This window comes from Suncus etruscus, chromosome 9, assembly GCF_024139225.1.
Source record: "Suncus etruscus isolate mSunEtr1 chromosome 9, mSunEtr1.pri.cur, whole genome shotgun sequence".
Lineage (NCBI taxonomy): Eukaryota > Metazoa > Chordata > Mammalia > Eulipotyphla > Soricidae > Suncus > Suncus etruscus.
Window position 1 is genome coordinate 40,120,783 of NC_064856.1, and position 20,420 is coordinate 40,141,202.

The window sequence follows — 20,420 nt, forward strand, 5'->3', positions numbered from 1 at the left end:
TAAATTGATGTTCTGACACTATGTTTTCATGTGTCAAAATCGACTGATAATTATAATTGTTTGTGGCAAGTTAGTGTTGTCATTTTTATTATATTCCATAACTTTGTAATTAAGCCATTTTAAATAGATGTAATTTATAATTGTTCTCAGTAAATCACCTCAGGCTTGGGTTTATGGTTTTGATAGAGTGGTTTGAGAAAAACTTGAAATTAAAACTACATTTAAATGGAACTAGATGTAAACAAATTTTCTTCACAGCTATAGTTATGATTATTCAATGCTGAATATAATTTACAAAATGTTAAGCAAGTATTAAATTAAAATATGTTTAATAATTTTAAGAATCTAAATAATTCTCTTAAAAAAACTTTGTTAATCTGCTTGTAACTTCATTTAGGGATTAAAATACTCAGTTATAAGGAATGGAGCGATAGAGCAATGATAGGGTGTTAGCCTTACATGTGGATGACCCAGGACGAACCTAATTCAATCCCTAGCATTACATATGGTCCCCCAATCCAGGAGTGATTTCTGAATGCAGAGCAGGAGTAACCCCTGAGTGTCACCGGGTGTGGCCCAAAAACCAAAAAAAGAAAATAAAAAAGGAAAAGAAAACATTTCTATTTGTCAGTAAAAGAAAATCAGAATTTCAATTAGGACCCCTGTAGTTATGCTTGACCACTGGATAGCAAATCAATATACATTTTAACATTCTTGAATTAAGTAGAAGAGGAAAAAAAAATAAGGGGCTAAATCTGCAAAGTCATGACAATTCTTCCCAAATAAGCAACTAAAAATTCAATTCAAATCAGAACTAAATATTGAAATTCATACATAAGGAATGAAAAACCCAAGAATCCATAGAGAAAGGTAACTCAAAGTTTTAGGAATAAATGGAGTGTTGTAAAGATGCTAAAAGCATTAAGTTTTGCCAATTAAAATGCACTTTATTTATTAATAAGGCAGACAAAACATATATTTTAAATATTTTTTTCTTTTTTTTAACATTCCCACCACCAATTTCCCAGATCTCCCTCCTCCCCACCCCCCTACACCTGTACACGAGACAAGCTTTCTACTTCCCTCATTCATTCACATTGTTATGATAGTTTTCAGTGTAGTCATCTCTCCAACTGCACTCATCACTCTGTGTGATGAGCTTCATGTCATGAGCTGCACCTACCAGCCCTCATCTCTCTTGTCTCTGAGATACTGTTAAAAATGTCTTTCATTTTTTTTTTTTATCCCTGCCATCCCATACAGCCACCCTCAATTCAGCAGATGTGATCCCTGAGTTCAGAGCTAGGAGTCAACCCTGATTACCACTGTGTTACCCACAAAACAAAAATTAAAAAACAAAACACAAAAAACAAAACAAGGAAATGAAATCCAAACTACACATTCTTTAGATGAAAAAAACTGAAGCTCAGATGTTCAGATGTTTTGCAACACCTGTCTCGTCTCAGTGCTAAAAGAACTGGGAAATTGAGGGAAATTGAGAACCTGTTTAGAGTACAGGTGGGGGTCGGGTGGGGAGGAGGGAGACTTGGGACATTGGTGATGGGAATATTTTAAATATTTTTGGCCTTACCAGAGATGCTCAGAGTTTACTCCTGGCTCTGCACTCAGGAATCACTATGGACAGTGCTTGAGGACCAGAAGAAGTGCTGGGAACATGACTGGTTCAGCTGCATGCAAGGCAAAATCCTACCTGCTTTACTATCACTTTAGCCCCAAAGAAATATTTTTACAGTATAAATAGTAGTAAAATCAAAGCAAATCTAATTAAACATTTTTTTAATATAAATTTTTACTTTGATCATAGTGGCTTACATATTGTTGACAATAATATTTTAGGTACATATTTACATAAAATCGGGGGGATTCCCATCGCCAAATTGTCCTCCCTACACCCCCGTTTCTGTCCTACCTCCCTTTTCCTTTTCCCTCACCCCAGGGCAGGTAGAATATGTGGTCTCCTCTGTATCTAACCCACTACTTAGTAGACTTGCACCTGTTTGGTCTTGATGCCTCCCTTATTTCCCCCTCTAACTGGAGTCAGGACTAGCTAGTTCAAGTTGCATGGTTTTGTTTGAAGGAGAGAAAAGTAATAAACTGGGATAAGAGTTTAATACCCCAAGATTGGGCGGAGTCCCTCTAAAGGCTCTCATCATCAATTTGGGAGATGGAGAAAAAGAAGGTAAAACACTCCACTAGTACCAAAAGAAGTGTCAAATATCCAGTGAGGGCTCCAGCTATATCGATAAGCACCACACAGAGCCAACAAAACAAACAAACAAATAGGAAAAAAAAACAAAAACAAAAACAGACAAACAAAAATCACGCCATGGTCTTGAATTGAGAAACATGGCATAGCACATAACGAAAGAGAAGAGAGGAAGAGAAAAAAAAAAAGAAAAAAAAAGTATAATTGGGGACTCCACTTTCAATAATTACACCCAGAGAATTCGACCAAAATAGATTGGTAAATCAAAAATAGTAATAACAATAATAAATGAAGGTAATATATATATTTATATAAAAAGTAACCAAGGTTTTGCGCTTTTTGTATTTTTGTTTTTTCCCTTCTGCCCTGGCACAGTAAATATTGGGGTCATTCGAAAAAGAATTCACTTGGCCTAAGAGATATGGGGTTTCTCTGTCCTTGGAGCATACTGTCATGGGATCAACTCTAGACTTTGCTCAGGATCCTTTACTTTCTCGTTGGTTTTTTTTTTTTTTTTTTTTTTTTTTTTTGGTGTGTGGAGGACTTCTGCTCTGTGTTTAGAGGTCTCAGTATCTGCACAGATCCTGGGGTGGGACTTATGATGAAGTCAGTCTTTGTGGTTCTAGAGGTTCTGTTACCTCAGTGTCATTTTAGTCCATCTTCTGTGGTTGGTGATCTTGGTCTTTGCACTGAACCTAGGGTGGCGCCTAGGATAGCGTCTTACTTTGTGCTTCCAAAAAGCCCCATTCCGTTACTATTGTCTCTGCCGCACCTTTGGGACTGGGGATCATGATTATTGTGCAGGTCATAGTTCAAACCCTAAACTAGGGCTTTTTTATTGGGCCCGAGATGTATACAGTCTGGTCGTGGATCTAGCAGCCAGTCATCTGTAAATCCCAATCTTGGTTTTTGGACCTACCAAAGGGTGGCGAGACTTCTGTTTTTGTCTTGTCGTTAGTTGATAAGGTAGGCTAATCTGCTCTAAGGTCAAGCTGTTCGCATTTTCCTCGTTGTCAGGATATCATGTTAGAGCTGGGCCTTGTTGTTGGTCTCATCGTATTAAGGCCGTCCCGGATGGAGTTTGTTTCCTGGAGTTGTTGTGAAGAGCTGTGCCGTTTCTATGTCGGGGATCAAGGGTTCAAGGCTGGATGAATGGTATCTAATCACCTGAGGTCTAATTTGATTCCACATGACATATTTTCAAGGCAGGAGATATCCCTATATTTTAAACAACTATGAGTTCCTATCTCTAGTAGATAAGAGCTCTTTTTTTTTATATGTAATATTTCCCCTTTACTTAGTGTGCCTTTGCAGAGGGAAGTGGTGTTACATTATAATGTCTGTGTATTCGTGGGTGGACTGATGGGGTAACAGACACAGGTCACGTATCAAAAAACGAAGAGAGAAAAAAGAAAAAAAAAAAAGAAAAAAAAAGGGGGGGGAATTAAAAATGTATGTGCTCACAAATATATATGTAGGATGAACATTCAAAAAAAGATAAATAAATATATTTAAAAAAAAAGAAATAAAGTGAGTTAGCAAAATTTTTAAGGGGCCAAAGTGGTGCAAAAGATTACCTTACATTTGGGGGAGGGCAGGTTAAGAGGTGGTGTATTACAGGTCTTATGCCTATGTTGGAAGTACAGTTTTCCCCATTGTCTTTTGAGTTTTTCTTGTGGTGTGTGGGTTCCCAGGCATCTTCCTAACCCACCCCCTGCCCTTCTTCAGATTGGTAAAAATTTGTGGCAGGGAGGTCTTGGAAGAGTTCTTGCATTGGGGAAACTTTTGGATCTAGGCCCGGTTTCAAGGAGTAGTCCGCGTTAGGGGGAGATGGCAGGGAGGGCCTCGCAGTGTGAGTCCACAGGGGGGTTGGCTGTCTTTTCTTTCAGGAGACGAGGTGTGGGTTTATCTGGGTGTCCTCTCGCCTGGGAGCTGGGTACTGGTTCGTTGGGTAGGGGGTCGATCTTGATGCCTAATAGAATAAGGACTGGGGGTGAAGAGTTTTTATATGGTGGGAGATCTGGATGGGATTGAGGGGTGAAGGGATAGTTGGATTTCCGGAGGGGGGAAAGGGGAAGGTATATGGGAAGGGTTTGAAGGGAGAGAAAAGAGAAAATAACTTCGAGAGAAAAGGGGGGGGGGGAGAAAGGGAAAAAAGTAATGCGCAGAATAGAAAAAAAAAGTAGTGAGAAGAGAGGAGAAAATGGCAAGGGAATGCTGGTTTGATTGACTGTGTTCGAAGAATAGAGCCTGTAGTTTAAGTCTGTACGTCTCAGGTACTGCTTCAGTGGTCTGACTGGTCTCGTGCTTCAATTCCTAAATGAAGATATTACCTAGAGATAAAGTGTATGTTAAAGAGTTTTCTTGTGGCCATCTCGTAGTGCAGGCAAGGTATGGTATCCCGTGTGGTATCACGAGTTGCCACCTTAGTTTGTTCGCCCTTTGTATCCAAGGGCACCTGTGGACAGAAAAGCTGAGAGGTTATTTAAAGTATAGTAAGATAAAGGCATTAAAAGGTAATGTTATGGTATGTTGCCATTGCAGTCCGTGATTTCCCTTGGTGTTCTATACTTGTGTTCCTGTATGCGTACTCTAAGGGGTTATTGTGGACCTTTGTTGTAGAAGTCTGATTACATACCTGTTCTCTCTATGCTGCCGTTTCTGTTGTTGCTGTTTTCTTTGTGGTATAATGTGTAGTCAAGAGTTTGCTTTGTTCCTTTTTCATGTATTTTGGACACTGTTCCCATATCTATGTTGACTATTACGGTGTTCGGAGTTTCTACCCTGTTGAACCCTGTTATTTGATTGTTAGGTATTAGTTGTGTATAAAATATGTGTTCTAGGTTTTTCAGAATAGTGCTACCATTCTGTGTTTATCTTTTGTCTTCTGACTTACTTCGTTTAACATAACATGATCTAGGTCCATCCACGTTGCTGCAAAGTCTGTGATTGTATCATTTCTGACTGCCATGTAATATTCCATTGTGTATATGTACCACATCTTAATGATCCATTCATCTGTTGTTGGACATCGAGGTTGGTTCCAAGATTTGGCTATTATACTGAGTGCTGCAATAAATAGTGGGGTGCATATATATTTTGGAATGAATGTCCTTCCATCTTGTGGGTATATGCCTAGTAGAGCAATTGCTGGGTCAAATGGCAGTTCAATTCTGAGTTCTTTGAGCACTCTCCAGACTTTTCTCCATAGATGTTGGACTAGGGGGCATTCCCACCAGCAGTGGATGAGAGTTCCTTTCATACCGCATCCTCGCCAACAAAGGTTTTTAAAGTTAAAAGTTTTGCCCTCACAAAAAGTTCAGCCATGTGTGTATAAGTTTGTATTATTTTCATTTTTCTGATGCTTTTGTTTAAAAACATCTAGTCATCATGGATTAGAAAATATTCACAATTCAGTTTCAAGCTTAGATAGTTCCAACACCAATCCATTCACTAGTGTCTACTTCCCTCAGCAAAACCACTTTTTTCCTTTCACCCACAGCTCACATCCACAACAATTTTATTTTTTTTTAACTTTGGCATTTTGGTTTATAGTCTCGTTGGTAAGGTTTTATGGAAAACACTTTACAGCCTTTCAGTCCCTTTCCTCCTTCCAGATGACCTCTTCTTCCACCATATTCACCTACCCCTCTTCCCAAGACCAGTTCTCATGTTATTTGTTTCAAGATTCATGAAATAGATGATCTTGAAATTGGAAAATAAAAGAAAGCTGAGAATATTATATTAAGGGAATGACACTTTTTTGTTTTGTTTTGTTTTGTTTTGTTTTGTTTTGTTTTGTTTTGGGGCCTCACTAGTTGCTACTCAGGAGTTACTCCTGTTTTTGTGCTCAGAAATCACTTCTGGCTTCAGGGACCATTGGGATCCAGGGGATTGAACCCAGGTTTGTCCTGGGTCACCTGTGTGCAAGACAAACGCCCTACGGCTGTGCTATTGGTCCAGTCCTGGGAATGACACTTCTGTAGGTATTTTTTATTAGTTAGGAAATTGAGAGTTGATAATGATCTGACAATTTACCTCTGAAAACTTAATTTTAGGTGAGTGATTTCAAGGAACAGAACCCTTTTTAAGAGTAATACCTGAGGGCTGGGAATGATAGCATAGGGGGTAAACTTTTGCCTTGCACACAGCCAACCCAGATTCGATCCCTATCATCCCATATTGTCCCCCAAGCATTGCCTTGAACACAAAGTCAGCAGTAACCCTTGAGCAATGCCGTAATTCTCAAACTTAATCCAGACTGAAAGGAAGAGTATTAGGCAAAGCATGATTTCTGGAAAAAAAATCTTTTTGAAAGAAATTTAAAGATATGACCTCTGAGTACAGCCATCTTGGCAGCCGGAGATTTGGAAAAGGAGATGGCCTTTACAGTCCATTTGGTCACTTTATGCATGTGCCATTCGTAATTTTCTCCAGTAATCTAATCTCTTAAAAATAATTTCAATGATCAAAGACTATACAAAGTGCTGCCAAATTGTTTCTAGAACTTAAATGTTAAAATATCTCATCTCCCCAATCATTATCCGTTCTTTTTGCCCACACAAGTACACACAAATTGAAGTCTGAGTACCTCGTGGGGCAGTATTTATTATTTACTTCTTTGTTCTACCTCAGGTTCTTCTAAGACTAAATTCTCAATCAGAATATGGTAATAAATTCCCTCTAAATTGCAAAAATTATAGAAAAAAATTTTTTTTTGGTTTTTGGGCCACACCCGGTGTTGTTCAGGGGTTACTCCTGGCTGTCTGCTCAGAAATAGCTCCTGGCAGGCACGGGAAACTATATGGGACACCGGGATTCGAACCAACCATCTTTGGTCTTGGATCGGCTGCTTGCGAGGCAAACACTGCTGTGCTATTTCTCCAGGCTATGGTACTCTATAGTATAATGGCATAATTAATAAATATCTTATTTATACTCCCTAGAGAGTAAAGTATTACTTACATCTCAAAATATATGAGAAAATTCCTGTTGTCCAAAGCTGAAATGAGTTTCCTTGGTTAATGTAATTGAGTGGATTCAATTGAACGCAATTCAATGCAATTGAATTAGAAGTAAACCTAATTTTAATACAACTTCTCAAAATTATATTTGTGAATGCAACTTAATCTATTCCATTCTAAAAAGTCAATGCTCCTGATGTTCATGGAAGAAAAAAAATTTTGGTAATTTAAATGTTCTTAAATCAGGAAACTCATGAATACATGCAGCAAGATTAGGAATAATAACACCTCTAATCATGTAAAAAATTACTACTTACAAGGACATAACTGCAAATAAGTTTGGTAACTTGATATTGTTTTGTATATACAAAGAATATAAGTGACTTTTCCTTAGTTAAATTGTGAGTATATTGGTAAGAAAATCATAAAACTAATTTATGGTCTATCTGTAGACCCTGGGAATAGTTGCAGACTAATTTTAATTAATCATCACTGCCTGAATTGATTTAGATCCTCCCACTCCCAAATTTAGCTGTAACATGATCTTTATAAAAATGTACAAGTTGAAACTGATTTGAGTTCCGCAGGTCAAAGAGTTTTTTTTTAATTGTGTAGTGAAATAATTTATGGTCCCAAATTCAATTAAATCATAAATTCAGGATGAGAAAGAAATAGGCTTCCTCAGTCACCTTGCCCTTGTCAGAAGGAATACTGATGGAATACTTGCTATTGCTAGGGTCAGTGTTTGTTTTTATATACCACTTCATATTCAATGCTGTTGATGAAAATGGCTTTCATATAATAACATAAATCAAGAGAATTGTGTAGGATGTAGATTTTTTCTTCTCTCACAAATTTTTCCATCATGGTCTAATTCAACTCTAGAAGTATTTTCTTTAGGATTCAACAAAGCTTGCCTCTGCCTTCCTGCCTCAGAACATAGTTTTTCTCCTTTGGCTATGTTCGGCTATACTTAATCTTACATTCAGATATTTTAGAGTGGTATTAGATAAGGCCTCATAATAAATGCAATAGAATTAAAAATGGTGAAAATAGCAATGATCATAGATGTTGAACCAGGGTTAACATGGTATCAATATACCCTTAGAATATTGTAATTTTCAATATCAGATCTCGGTTCCTAGATGTTAATAGAGATACTATTAAAGTATATATCATCATCTAATATAATGATGAAATTAATATCTAGACATAAGGTTATTATTATCTCTTGGTATTTTGGCTACTACTCAGACCTTTAATGATATTTAATGTGTCAATATTGTAAGAATGTGCAGTCATGCAATATCAAATTTTTGCAAGTACTGAAAATTAATGATGAGACATATGGCATAAAGTGATCTAACTTTAATAAAAACTCTTTGTACAAAGGTTAATCTGAAGTTCCTTAGTTAACAATACTCTTAGCACAATGTCACCAGTTAGTGCCAAGTAAGTAATGTCTTCATTACCCTATAAGGTAAAAAATGACAGTGGTTCTGTATATTAACTTTTATGCACTCTTCCAGATGTGATTTACTTTGCTGTTTTTAATTTCTATCTTTCTCCAAGTAATAAATCTACAATTTTACTGTGATAGCTCTAGGGAACTCTGTAAGTGATTTTAATGATTTGTCCATAGTGAGGTTTGTTTTCTCTCTCTCTGTCAGAAGACAGAACTCTTTGTGGTCTCTCTGCCTTTAAAACCCTTATAGTAAGTCTAAATTCTTCCTGATACATCATTAAAAAACAATATATAGAAGAGAATTCCAAATACCAGAAATTTGCACAAGGATTGAAAGATAACGTAAATTTAGCTGATTTCTTAAGTTTTTAGACATAGGCTAACTAAAAGAAGCAAACTCTAGTCCCGAGTGTGATAGATATTCTTGTACTAATCATACTTAGATATCAATATTTATTGTATCTAGAAGTTATTTTTGGTAGTGAAAGTGCTGTAAGAAGAGCATACAAGTCTAGACATAGGAGTTACAATTAGGTGTTGTGAATTCATTACCATGTTCAGGAGAAGAAACGGGAAGATTTCAAGGAGAATTGGTGAAAGTAAAAATTCATTCTAAATAGTTAATATTATAAAATCCTTTTATTAAAGCACTATGATTTCCAAAGTCATTCAAAGTTGAGTTTTTGCATCAATCCTACTACCACTGTCAATTTTCCTCCACCAGTTATCCCAGGTCTCACCACTATTCCCTGTTCATAGCCTGCATCTTGACAGGCACTTCTTGAGTTTGGTTATTAAAATTTAGGTCTATTATTTTCAGTGTTGTTAATTTTTTTGTTTTAGGTTTTTAAGTATACCATTTCTTTATTCCACTAATATGCATGAATTTCGTGACCCCCTCCCTGTGTTGCTCCTCATATGTCTTTCTCTAGTTCCTAGGATTTCTTTCCTTCTCTTTTTACTCTCAGGCCAAGGGTGATCTAGAACTTTACCTTTAAACCATTAGATTCCTTCTCCATCTCATACCACTGAGAATAGCACATTTCAAAAATACTGGCAACAAATTAAGGCCCATACCACAGCTCTTGAACTTTTGCTTATTGCTCTATAATCCCAGGTGAGGCTCACTTCCAAATATCATTGAATCTATTTCAGATGCAAACAGAAAGATCTTCCCTACTGGATAGGTGTTAGCAGTTTCCACACCATGTTAAGGGTTCATGCCACATCTCCTGAAGCAAAAAACTATGTAAGCAGCAGCACTACAAATCTACTCAGCAGATTACATGTTAAAGGAAGCTATTTTTTTTGTAATTCTGTGAAAATGGTAGAGAAGACAGAAAACAATTTACAGTTTAATCCCTCCACTTTTTCTAGGGATGTTAAATAAAAATATTACCACCTCCCAACAACAAGGCACTAGAAAGTTATTGGGGGAAACATGTAAAATCCTCCAAGGTTAATGAGGAAAAAAAAGTATCATCAAAGATATAAACAACAGCAGTAAATTCTCAGACAGTGTCTCTACTGAAACTATGATAAGGATGTTTAATCAGTTGAAAGAAATGATAGCTCAGGTAGTCAGCAAAGCACAATTATGAGAGTTAAAATGAAAAAAATTAGCAACCCAATGTGTTCCAGTGAAAATATACCCAATTTGGGAAACTCCAAAATGCATCATACTTAAAAAAAGACAAATTCCAAAGATAAAATAAGAATATTGAAATTATGAAGATTAATAAAAATACATATAGTGGAAATCCTATAAAATATATAATAAATTTAACAAATAAGACTCTATGTGCCAGAAAAATATGGAAGGACATAGTATAAAAACTCAACAAAATGAATATTTCTCCAAGAATAATCTATTCAGGTAGATTATCATTAATATTTGAAGGAACTATATGTTATATAGAGCCTCATATATAGGCAATAGCTTAGGGTATTGATAACCTTGGAGCCAGTTTGGCAAGATATAGTAAAGGAACTTTTCTAAAAACAAGACAATTTCTCAATAAGTGGCATTGAGTATGACACACACTAGGGTACATATGGTTATGCTTTATTAGATTATAAAATGTTAAAAATATAGCAATAATCATCACAAATTGAATTTATTGTTTTCTGATAATCTAAAAAGCCATTCCTTTAAATTTTATATGATCATATAATATGGAATCTATTTGTCATATAGCTATCAAGGGAGAAGGCTGAGTATGGAAGGAAACAGAACTATTAGTAGAAGGAAGGCAAAATTAGGTGGTGTGATTGGTTTTGGAACATTGTATATCTGTAGCAACTCTATTGTGAACATCAGGTGTCTCAATAAAATTTCTAAAAAATGCAAAGATACTTTTTAGGAAGTAATAATGAAGTATAAAAAGCAAATACAAGGGCCAGAGCAATAACACAGCAGTAAGGCATTTGCCTTGCACACTGCCAACACAGGATGACCCCAGCGCAAATCCTGGCATCCCATATGCTCTCCTGAGCCTGTCAGGAGCGACTTCTGAGCACAGAGCCAGAATTAAACCCTGCACAATGCCGGGTGTGGTCCAAAAACCAAGAATAAAAAGAAGCATATATAAACATAGATTAGTTTCCACTTTTCTGTAACACTAATAGGAAGCTAGCCATTGAGACAATATATAATTAAAAGTAGCAAAAGTGTATTTTAACTATTAGTGTAAATATAAAGATTTTACATAAGTAAATAAACCATTGCAAAAAGCATTTGAAAATTAAGTTGTTACCTCCCAAATTTGTTCACCATTCCTTTTTGGTATGTTTTTCAAGACACATGTAGCAGTGCTCAGGATGTTCTTGCTCTGATCTTAGGGATTGCTCCTGATGTTGCTTAGGGGACCATATAGAGGAGCATGACTCAAACTTGGATCTTCTACATGCATGGCAAGAAACTTACCCCCTTTCTATCACTCCAGACTCATAATTTGTAATATTCTGAGTTGTTCTAAACTTGTACTACACTTAAATTTAAATTAAAATTAAAATTAAATTAAATTAAATTAAATTAAAATTAAATTAAAACAATACTTATTTAAGTCACATTTAAAAGACATGGATAAATTCTTGGACTTCATAATCTCCAATACTGAAATATAGTAAATAATCATTTTATGAGTTATAAATAAAAGTTATAAATAAACAGGATAATTAAGGACCAGTAAAAAAATTTATCTCCTACCAACATTGGCAGTTTAAGTTTTAGTTATGTCTACATTCGTTGTTCAGGAAGGATAAAAAGAATGAAAGAAAGGTTAATACAATTTATTCACCCCTAATCAAGATATAGTTCCACACAGAATATTAATTGCATTGTCCAGAAACTATGGGATCAGCAAGAGACTCAGAGTGGAAATAGGCATTCACAATAGAGACCTACCCACCTTTTAACTCACCACAATATTGTTGAGTATGTACCTAGGGATATTATGACTCAAAACGCTATATGATCTCCTACATTATATGGCCATTATAGTACTGTCAGCTCCACTTAAAGAGCAGTCAGTTTTCTCCTGAGATCCATTTGACATGCCCATTGTGGAAACTTGTCTCTACCTACACAGATGCTTGAAAAGTGAGGTCAGTTCTTAGGCTGAGGTCTGTTATTATCAGAGGGGAAAAAGTCAATTCTGAAAGAACAATGCCCAGTTTTCCAAGGTTTGTTGTCATTTCCCACAGAAAAAAAATTCAGAAAAAAAACAGTGAAACAAAAAAAAATTATTTAAATGGAGTAGCAAAAAAGGAATATATCTAAGAGAGAACATAGGCTTTTCCAAAGATATGTGAATCTTGGGAAGGGTTTTATACGGGTTTTTCTTCAAATTGCTTTGGCTTAAATCTTTTTGTACAGAGAATCATTATTAGGCCTTGTCTTGGTAAATTTAGTGGTATTCTATATTCTTGTTAGGAATTGCTACCACTGTTAGTTATAGTCTTCATATGAAATTTTTCTTCTCAATATTTTACATTAATTCAGTGTTGTACATTATTTACTAATTTTGAACCAATGGCTTTATATTGCTTTTCTCCTCAGTTTGAATGAGTTTAATGAATGAGTCAGCAGAGAATTAAACAGATGTTGGATATACTTCCAAATAATTTAGGATGATTGGACTGGTTATACACATAGAAGAGTTTCTGTGCTATTGACAGATGAATTGGAACTAATTGTATTATGATTCTAACCCATCAGTGCCTCCCATATGGAACAAAAATTCTATTTCTGGACTATATTTCTCTTCATTCAGAAGTTTTATGACAATAAGATATTTGTTGTCGATTGTGTCTGTATGGTCTCATTACATTTCCTTTATGTGGTGAAAATTGACCTGTGGTAACAAGGTTTTTCTTTATCTGTTATCAAGTTATGAATAAATTAGTCTTGCTTTCTACTCTGAGGCCTAGATCAATATTATGCTGAAACGTTGACTGTTTTAAAGAATCACAATGAATTGGCAGAATGCTTTCTAGAAGATTTATTCACTAGCAAATGAATAATTTGCATGAGTAGACGGAAGCCCCTGAGAGAAATTTAGAACCATTTGCTTATTGTTTTGCTATTTGCAATTCCATCTATTTTCTTTTGTTTCTCTATAAAGAAAATATAGGCTCCTTTCACCATTTAATAGAAGAGAATAAAAAATACAGACATAATGTGATTTATCCAAGATCACATAACGAATTGACAAAAACCATAGGTAACACCCAGATGTTCTAGTTTCAAATTATGCTATCATCTAAGTATCTTAATCTCTTCAAACTTGAATCCTTTTTTTCTTACATTTTCTTTCATTTTCTCTATTTCTCTATTTCTTCCTTAAGCCAGAAATGTTTCATGAACTGTATTTTCATCCATTTCCAGTAAAGTATTAAAAATAACAGAAATTTTAAACACTAAGCTTGAAGGTAATACAATACCAATGTTAATTAGTTAATTAGTGTATTATTCTCATAAAACATCCTAGAATAACAACACATTAAAACATATGGAGTCCAATTGTATGTGTTCTCTTTTGACTTTGCTATTCTGTATTGAGTAAAACTGAATCACAGGCCAAATTCTACTTCTGTCCTCTATTTTTAATAAATTACATGAAGTGACTGGAAGCAGAATGAGAAGTAGTAGATTGAGTAAAGTCACCCTGAAAATATCTCAGTAGTAAGTGCAATATGCCAGATGCATCAAATGTCTTATTTTAGGAATAGATAGATGAATAACCTTTCAATTTGTTAGTTTACCATATCACTTTCCATGCATTATTTATCTAAATGTCAAAATAAAACTTCATTCAGAGAAATAGGAATATAATTAGGTGATAAAACTTTAGATATGTTTTTACTGCCAGAAAATTTACTTGTAAAAATTAGTATAAGAAAAATATTTTAGTTTTCTTAAAGTTTTATCCTGCAAGAAAACAGTTCATTTGCTAAGGACAGAGAAGCTGAAGAATGTTTGAAGAAGCTACATAGTGAAGGAATACATATAGAAAAAGGTAACAGCAAATTTCTCCCACTGAAAGCCTGTAGTAAAGGGACAAATTTGATGAAGAAAAAAGATTATTCTTGTTAGCTTGAGATCAATCAGATTTTATTTGTACCAAGTGAAAAATAACATCCAATGTTTTAATTTGAACTGTCAGATAGAAAGAGAAAGAAACAAATACACATTACAAAATAAAATAGCAAATCCTTTGTAGAGATAAGAATAATGGTCCTAGCAGAGGACCTTTAAAGGTGATTATGACCTTTACCCATTATGCAGTAAATCCATCTCATGATCCTGTGTGCCAAATACTAATTTAGGATCAATTACAGAAAAGAATGAAGAATCAGCTAAATGATCGGGGATGATAGAGGAGTTATTGCAAGTATGTTAGCTATATCCCCCTGGATAAGTGAACTGTCATAACTTTGATCAGTTTTATTTGGTAAATGAATATTTCTGAATATACAGTTTTTATGCTTAGTGAAATACAAAAGTAAACCTCAGTTCTTGCTCTTAGGAACTCATGATAAATGAGGAATTATATAGTTATAATTGGAGATTAGTATGAGATGAAGGTCATAGGAAACATTCTTTTCATTGCTGCAAAATGTTTAATAGGGAAATTGGTGGTAAGAGTAGTAGAGAAGAAAATGTTTGAATCCTGAGAAGAAATAATTCAGAGATTTATGTTATGCTATGCGAAAAGAGTATGGTATGTTTTGGAGCTATAGGCATAACTTTATATTACATAAAGAAATCATACAGGTTTATACAATATCTCTCTTCAAACAGAATAGTCAAGATACAATTAACACTGCATATGCATGAGGAATTTAATACTAAATATTCATCTATGTAGGTACCTCAGAGACCTAGAGAGATCCAAATGCAAAAAATGCTTTTCTCTCAAATTAGAGGCAATCAGCTCCAACTTCTCTATGTGCTCACTCAACTGTGCTGTCGATTGTGTCTAAGAATCAAGAGAGCTGTAAGAGACCTTTCCCTGACAACCAAACATAAAGAAACATACTATAATGTTTCATGAGTTGTGAGTATTTAAAAATACCCTCATAGAATTATAACTAAAGTAGGACAACCTCTTGAATGCATAATGCATGTTTGTTTCTTGCACCATGGCATAAGAGGAGCTGGGCCAGGTAAAAAACAGTTTAAGGGAATATATTTTCTAAAGCAATTACATTGATGAAATAAGAGCAGAATAGTTGGTGGTACCTAAGTACCACCAAGTAGCAATAAGATTGCAATTTAAATAAGTATATTGAGTACTAGCTTCAAAAAATCTGACCATAGGGAACATTTACCTTATTTTGTTGATAGTACAATTTTAAGTGGACAGTGAAAGTCACAAAGAGATTAATTTAAATATAAAATATAAGTTAAAACAACAAATACTTCAGTCTTTCCTTGCCTATCAACATCTGTGCAGCAGTCTGGCCACTCAGTCTATCCAATTAGGTCTTGGGACTTAGCTCTAAACACACTAGTCTTGCTAAAAAATTCTCACTATTTACCTGTGGCTGCCAAAACTCAGTAGTCATAAGCACTTACTTGATACTGTGAATGAGAGCAGCCTATTGCTGGTCAGTCAATCTAGAACTTGGAGGACCACCATTAATAACCATAGATAATATTTTGAAGAAAAGAGTAATAATAATAGTGTGTGCTTATTTAGTTGATGGGAACAGATACCAGATAATTTCTCAAGTATATAAGAGCTTTTGATGTTACTCAAGGATCACTGTAGAGCAACATTTCTCTTGATGTTCATAAAATGAGGAATCCATTGGAAGAAGTCTTCAATATACTTTAAGAAAGATTCATGGAAAAATGAAAAATTTATTTATTCATAGAAAGAATAAGAATACATTAGAAGCATTTTTAGTTGCTGAATAATACCTTAGCAGCACTCAGAATGAATAAAGAAGGTAAATTATTTCATCAGTGAAGAAGAGGTAATATAAGAGGTTTTTTTTTGTTTTCGAGTCACACCAAGATTTATTCTGAACTTATTCCTGACTTTGTGTTCAAGGATCATTCCTGGAGGATGCTGGGGACTATATGTAATGTTAGGAATCAAACCTATTCCATCTTTCTAGCCCTAGAACAAAATTATAAACGAAGGAAATGTAAAGAATGTAATAGATAATAGAAGAATGAGGCTCCAAATTTGGAGTTTCAGACAGGGGAGAAAAATGGATAGTAATTTTAGTAGAGAAGATGATAATTAGGAAGAGAACTTAGCCATTCTGAGGGACACTAGTGCACTGATCAAGTCCCAAAAATTTCAAATAAAGTCAAACAAAATGCCAAAACACACTGTAATCAAAAGAGTAAAAAAGGGACAGAGAGAGGAGTACAACAATTAGGTGATTGCCTGGCACAGTGTGCCAAAACTTGTTCAATTTTTGGCATCACATGTGACCCTCTGAATACTACCATACTTCCTTTTTTTTGTTTGTTTTTTTTTTGTTTTGTTTTGTTTTGGGGCCACACCCGTTTGATGCTCAGGGGTTACTCCTGGCTATGTGCTCAGAAATCACCCCTGACTTGGGGGGACCATATGGGACGCCGGGGATCAAACCGCTGTCCATCCTACACTAGCGCTTGTAAGGCAGACACCTTACCTCTAGCGCCACCTTCCCGGCCCCACTACCATACTTCCTAAAGTACCCCCAAATAAGCAAAAATGAAACAACAGGGAAATGCAAATCAAAATAACAATGAGATATCATTTCACATCAGTGAGAAGGGCACATATCAAGAGTTGGCAGAGCTTAATGAAAAGAAACCCTCAATTATTGTTGAGGGTAATGCTTCTGAATCATATTTAAAACATACAGAGGACCATGAATAGCATCTTAATGAGATTTAAATAATCTGCTTCAAAATCCAGGTCTTCTATTTACAGTTTTAATTTTGTAAAGTAAAATTATTTTTCTGTGCATCTTCTATCCTTTGCTTTGGATGAATATTAATTTATTTTCTCTAAAATTTTAATGTTAAATAGTCTCATTGAAAAATGAAAATATCCAGTCTGCAGCTCCAATGTCTAAAAATGTGAAAGAGAAGGCTCATTTGGCAATCTTTAAAAGGTAGTTTGAGTGTAATAATAAGAGAAAATCAAGGGGCCAGTTAGATAGCATAGCGGTAAGGTGTTTGCCTTGCATGCAGAAGAACAGTGGTTGGAATCCCGGTGTTCCATATAGTCCCCCAAGCCTGCCAGAGAGCCAGGAGTGGCCCCTGAGCGCTGCCGGGTGTGACCGAAAAAAACTAGAGAGAGAGAGAGAGAAAGAGAGAGAGAGAGAGAGAGAAGAGAGAGAGAGGAGAGAGAGAGAGAGAGAGAGAGGAGAGAGAGAGAGAGAGAGAGGAGAGAGAGAGAGAGAGAGAGAGAGAGAGAGAGAGAGAGAGAGAGAGAGAGAGAGAACCAAATTGCGGTAGTAAAAGGAAGAAGTGAGAAGTTTGGAAGGTACTAGGCCAATTCAGGTAAATATTTGAAGTAGCTATAAAGAAAAATGTTAGGATTTTAGAAGATGTGGGACTTAAGAAACAAGATTTCTTCCTAGGAGTAAAGAGGGATGAGACTTTTCTGCCCAGGGGATGCATTCACTTTAGATAGAGTACTGGAATATATAAACTTTGAGATGCACAAAGCTAAAAACAACTGAATGTTCATAATGGTAGCATGAAAGGATTTTCCTGTGCTGGTGAGCTCCTGAGAATTGTATTAAAATTTGCATACAAATCTCAAGAAGTCAAGCAGTTGGAGTTTATTGTACAGTTTAAATAGAAGGGTTCCTGTCTCTCCCCAAAAGTAGCTCCTTTATACATGAATGAAGTCATTTATCTATCAGCTATGCCCTGACCTGTATATGATTTTCTGGTTCAGACCCACGTAGCCTCTTCACCTCCAAGTGTACAAAGACCATTTTCTTTCTTGCATCATTTTCTATCCTATGTACACTTTTCTGGTCTGAAATAGCATCCCAAGTCTTTTCCTGTAATTCCAGTGGTTCCCCGACTTTTCCTCCTAGTTTTCTTTAATCTTCCGTCTGCCTCCAGGGGCTTGTGGGCGAGATCCCTGTATTCTGTACTAGATGGAAGCGTTGTCTTGCATTGTAAACCAGTAGTTCTTGTTCAGTCCTGCTTTCCTGAGTCCCTAACCACGGCTGGAGTGCCTGTGGGTTAGAGTTCTGTGCTCACTACCTATCTCTGCCTGGGCATCTAAGCCCTGAATACATTTGAAATTTTCTGAGTATCTCCCTATATTCATTCTGCGCCTATATTCATTCTGCGCCTGGCCGAGTTAAACCTATCTCTGTGTGGTGCTCAGACCCTACAGATCCTAGTGTGTCTGGACATATGCAAAGAGAAAGGAGAAAGCACTTGAGGCACTGGGAATTTTCTTTTATCTGCTGCTATCTCTATACCACCCTCAAGCCATCCCACCATATGGCTTGTTACTTGTTTGATGGTCTACCTGTTCAGTGGGCAAGACTTAAAGTAGCTGTCTTTCACCTGGGGCTCCATCCTTCTACTAGCAATGTATCATGAGCAGATCTGGATTTGAGGATGAGAGATTTATGTAAATATGTGATCTGTATGGTTCAGTGATTCTTCCTCCAAGTTGTAAGAGAAGAAACTTGCCTTCAGGGTCATACTGCAGGCTGTCTCAGAGGAATCCCAACACCAAGTAAGCTGAAGGTACCATCTGTCCCTCCTCCCTTTTTGCTTCAGGCTAGCTCCAGTCATAGTAGAATCTATAAGTCAAATAAAAATGAAAGACTTTTATATTTTTCTTTTGAAAGAGCAGCACTTGATTTTCTTGTTTAACAACACACAAACCACTCAACAATCTAAAGACACTGTGAAAAGCTTTATACATTAGCACTTAATTCATCATCACAATAAGCTTTATATAATATATAAGTATATATAAATATATATTAATAAGTATATAAATATATATAATAAGTATATTAGTTTTATATGAAATTATCTCCATTTTAGTAATTATATTGACTTTCTCCATCATACAATTTACTTACTTTTAGTATTTTAGTTGTCCCAATTCTTTATTATTTTTAAAGGTTATTATTTCCCTTAAATTAGAAATTATTAAGTTAAGATTAAATAATTAATTTAATTATTTAAATAAATCATTTAATCAAATAATTATTCCCTTTAAAATTACAATTTTAAAGATTATTTATGACATTGATTGCTATTTGCAAAGATAAATATTTTTGAGTAATCGAATTTCCTCCTTTAATTTTCTCCTTCACCTTCCTCCTCCTCCTTTGAGCTCCCCTTCCTCTTTTTTTCTTCTTGATTTATAATACTTTATATGTTATAGAGGAACAATTTTATGTCTCTTCACAATATATGTCTCTAGATTGAGAAAATAGTACATGGTGTTAAGTAATTTTACAATGCACATTACTTCACTCTAGTCCACTGAAAACTACTCCCCCTTAATTCTCTTTTCTTTTTTCTTTTTTTCTTTTTTTTTTTTTTTTTTTTTGGTTTTTGGGCCACACCCGGCGGTGCTCAGGGGTTACTCCTGGCTGTCTGCTCAGAAATAGCTCCTGGCAGACACGGGGGACCTTATGGGACACCGGGATTCGAACCAACCACCTTTGGTCCTGGATCAGCTGCTTGCAAGGCAAACACCGCTGTGCTATCTCTCCGGGCCCTTAATTCTCTTTTCGATCCCCATTTGTTAGCCTAACTCTGCAGTGCCGATGCTTTTGCTTTTATTTCTATTTCTATTTCATTATTCCCTTTCATTTTACATTTATATATCACATGAGTTCGTCTTGTCTTTATCTTTCTCCTTATGTATTTCCCTTAGAACTTGTCTAGATCCATCAATGTTGATGCAAAAATCAAGATTCTATTTTGTCTATAGATGATGTGAGCCTATGTGTGTCTACATGCTTTTATTTTTCCCCTCTTTTAATATAGAACAATTGTTTCCATAAATTGAGTATTTAAATAGTGCTGTGATTGATCATATCCGTGCATATTTGTTATAAGTTTTACTGTTTTAAATTTTTGGTAGACTCTTAAGTAAAATTGCTATATATATTTCAATAGAATCTCAATTGAAAGAAAATTTAAGAAATGTAAATACCATAAAAATTGAAATTTCTATTATTTTTTCTATAGATGTTATACCAACTTACATTACAACAATAGAATAAAAGCATTCTTTATATTCTACACCCACAT

General features: G+C 35.3%; 1 protein-coding gene across 7 annotated transcripts in view; it reads left to right on the forward strand.

The window, feature by feature from the left end:
• Nucleotides 1-20,420, forward strand: part of DLG2 (discs large MAGUK scaffold protein 2) — a 2,242,830-nt gene that overhangs the window by 1,038,739 nt on the left and 1,183,671 nt on the right. The window lies entirely within an intron of this gene.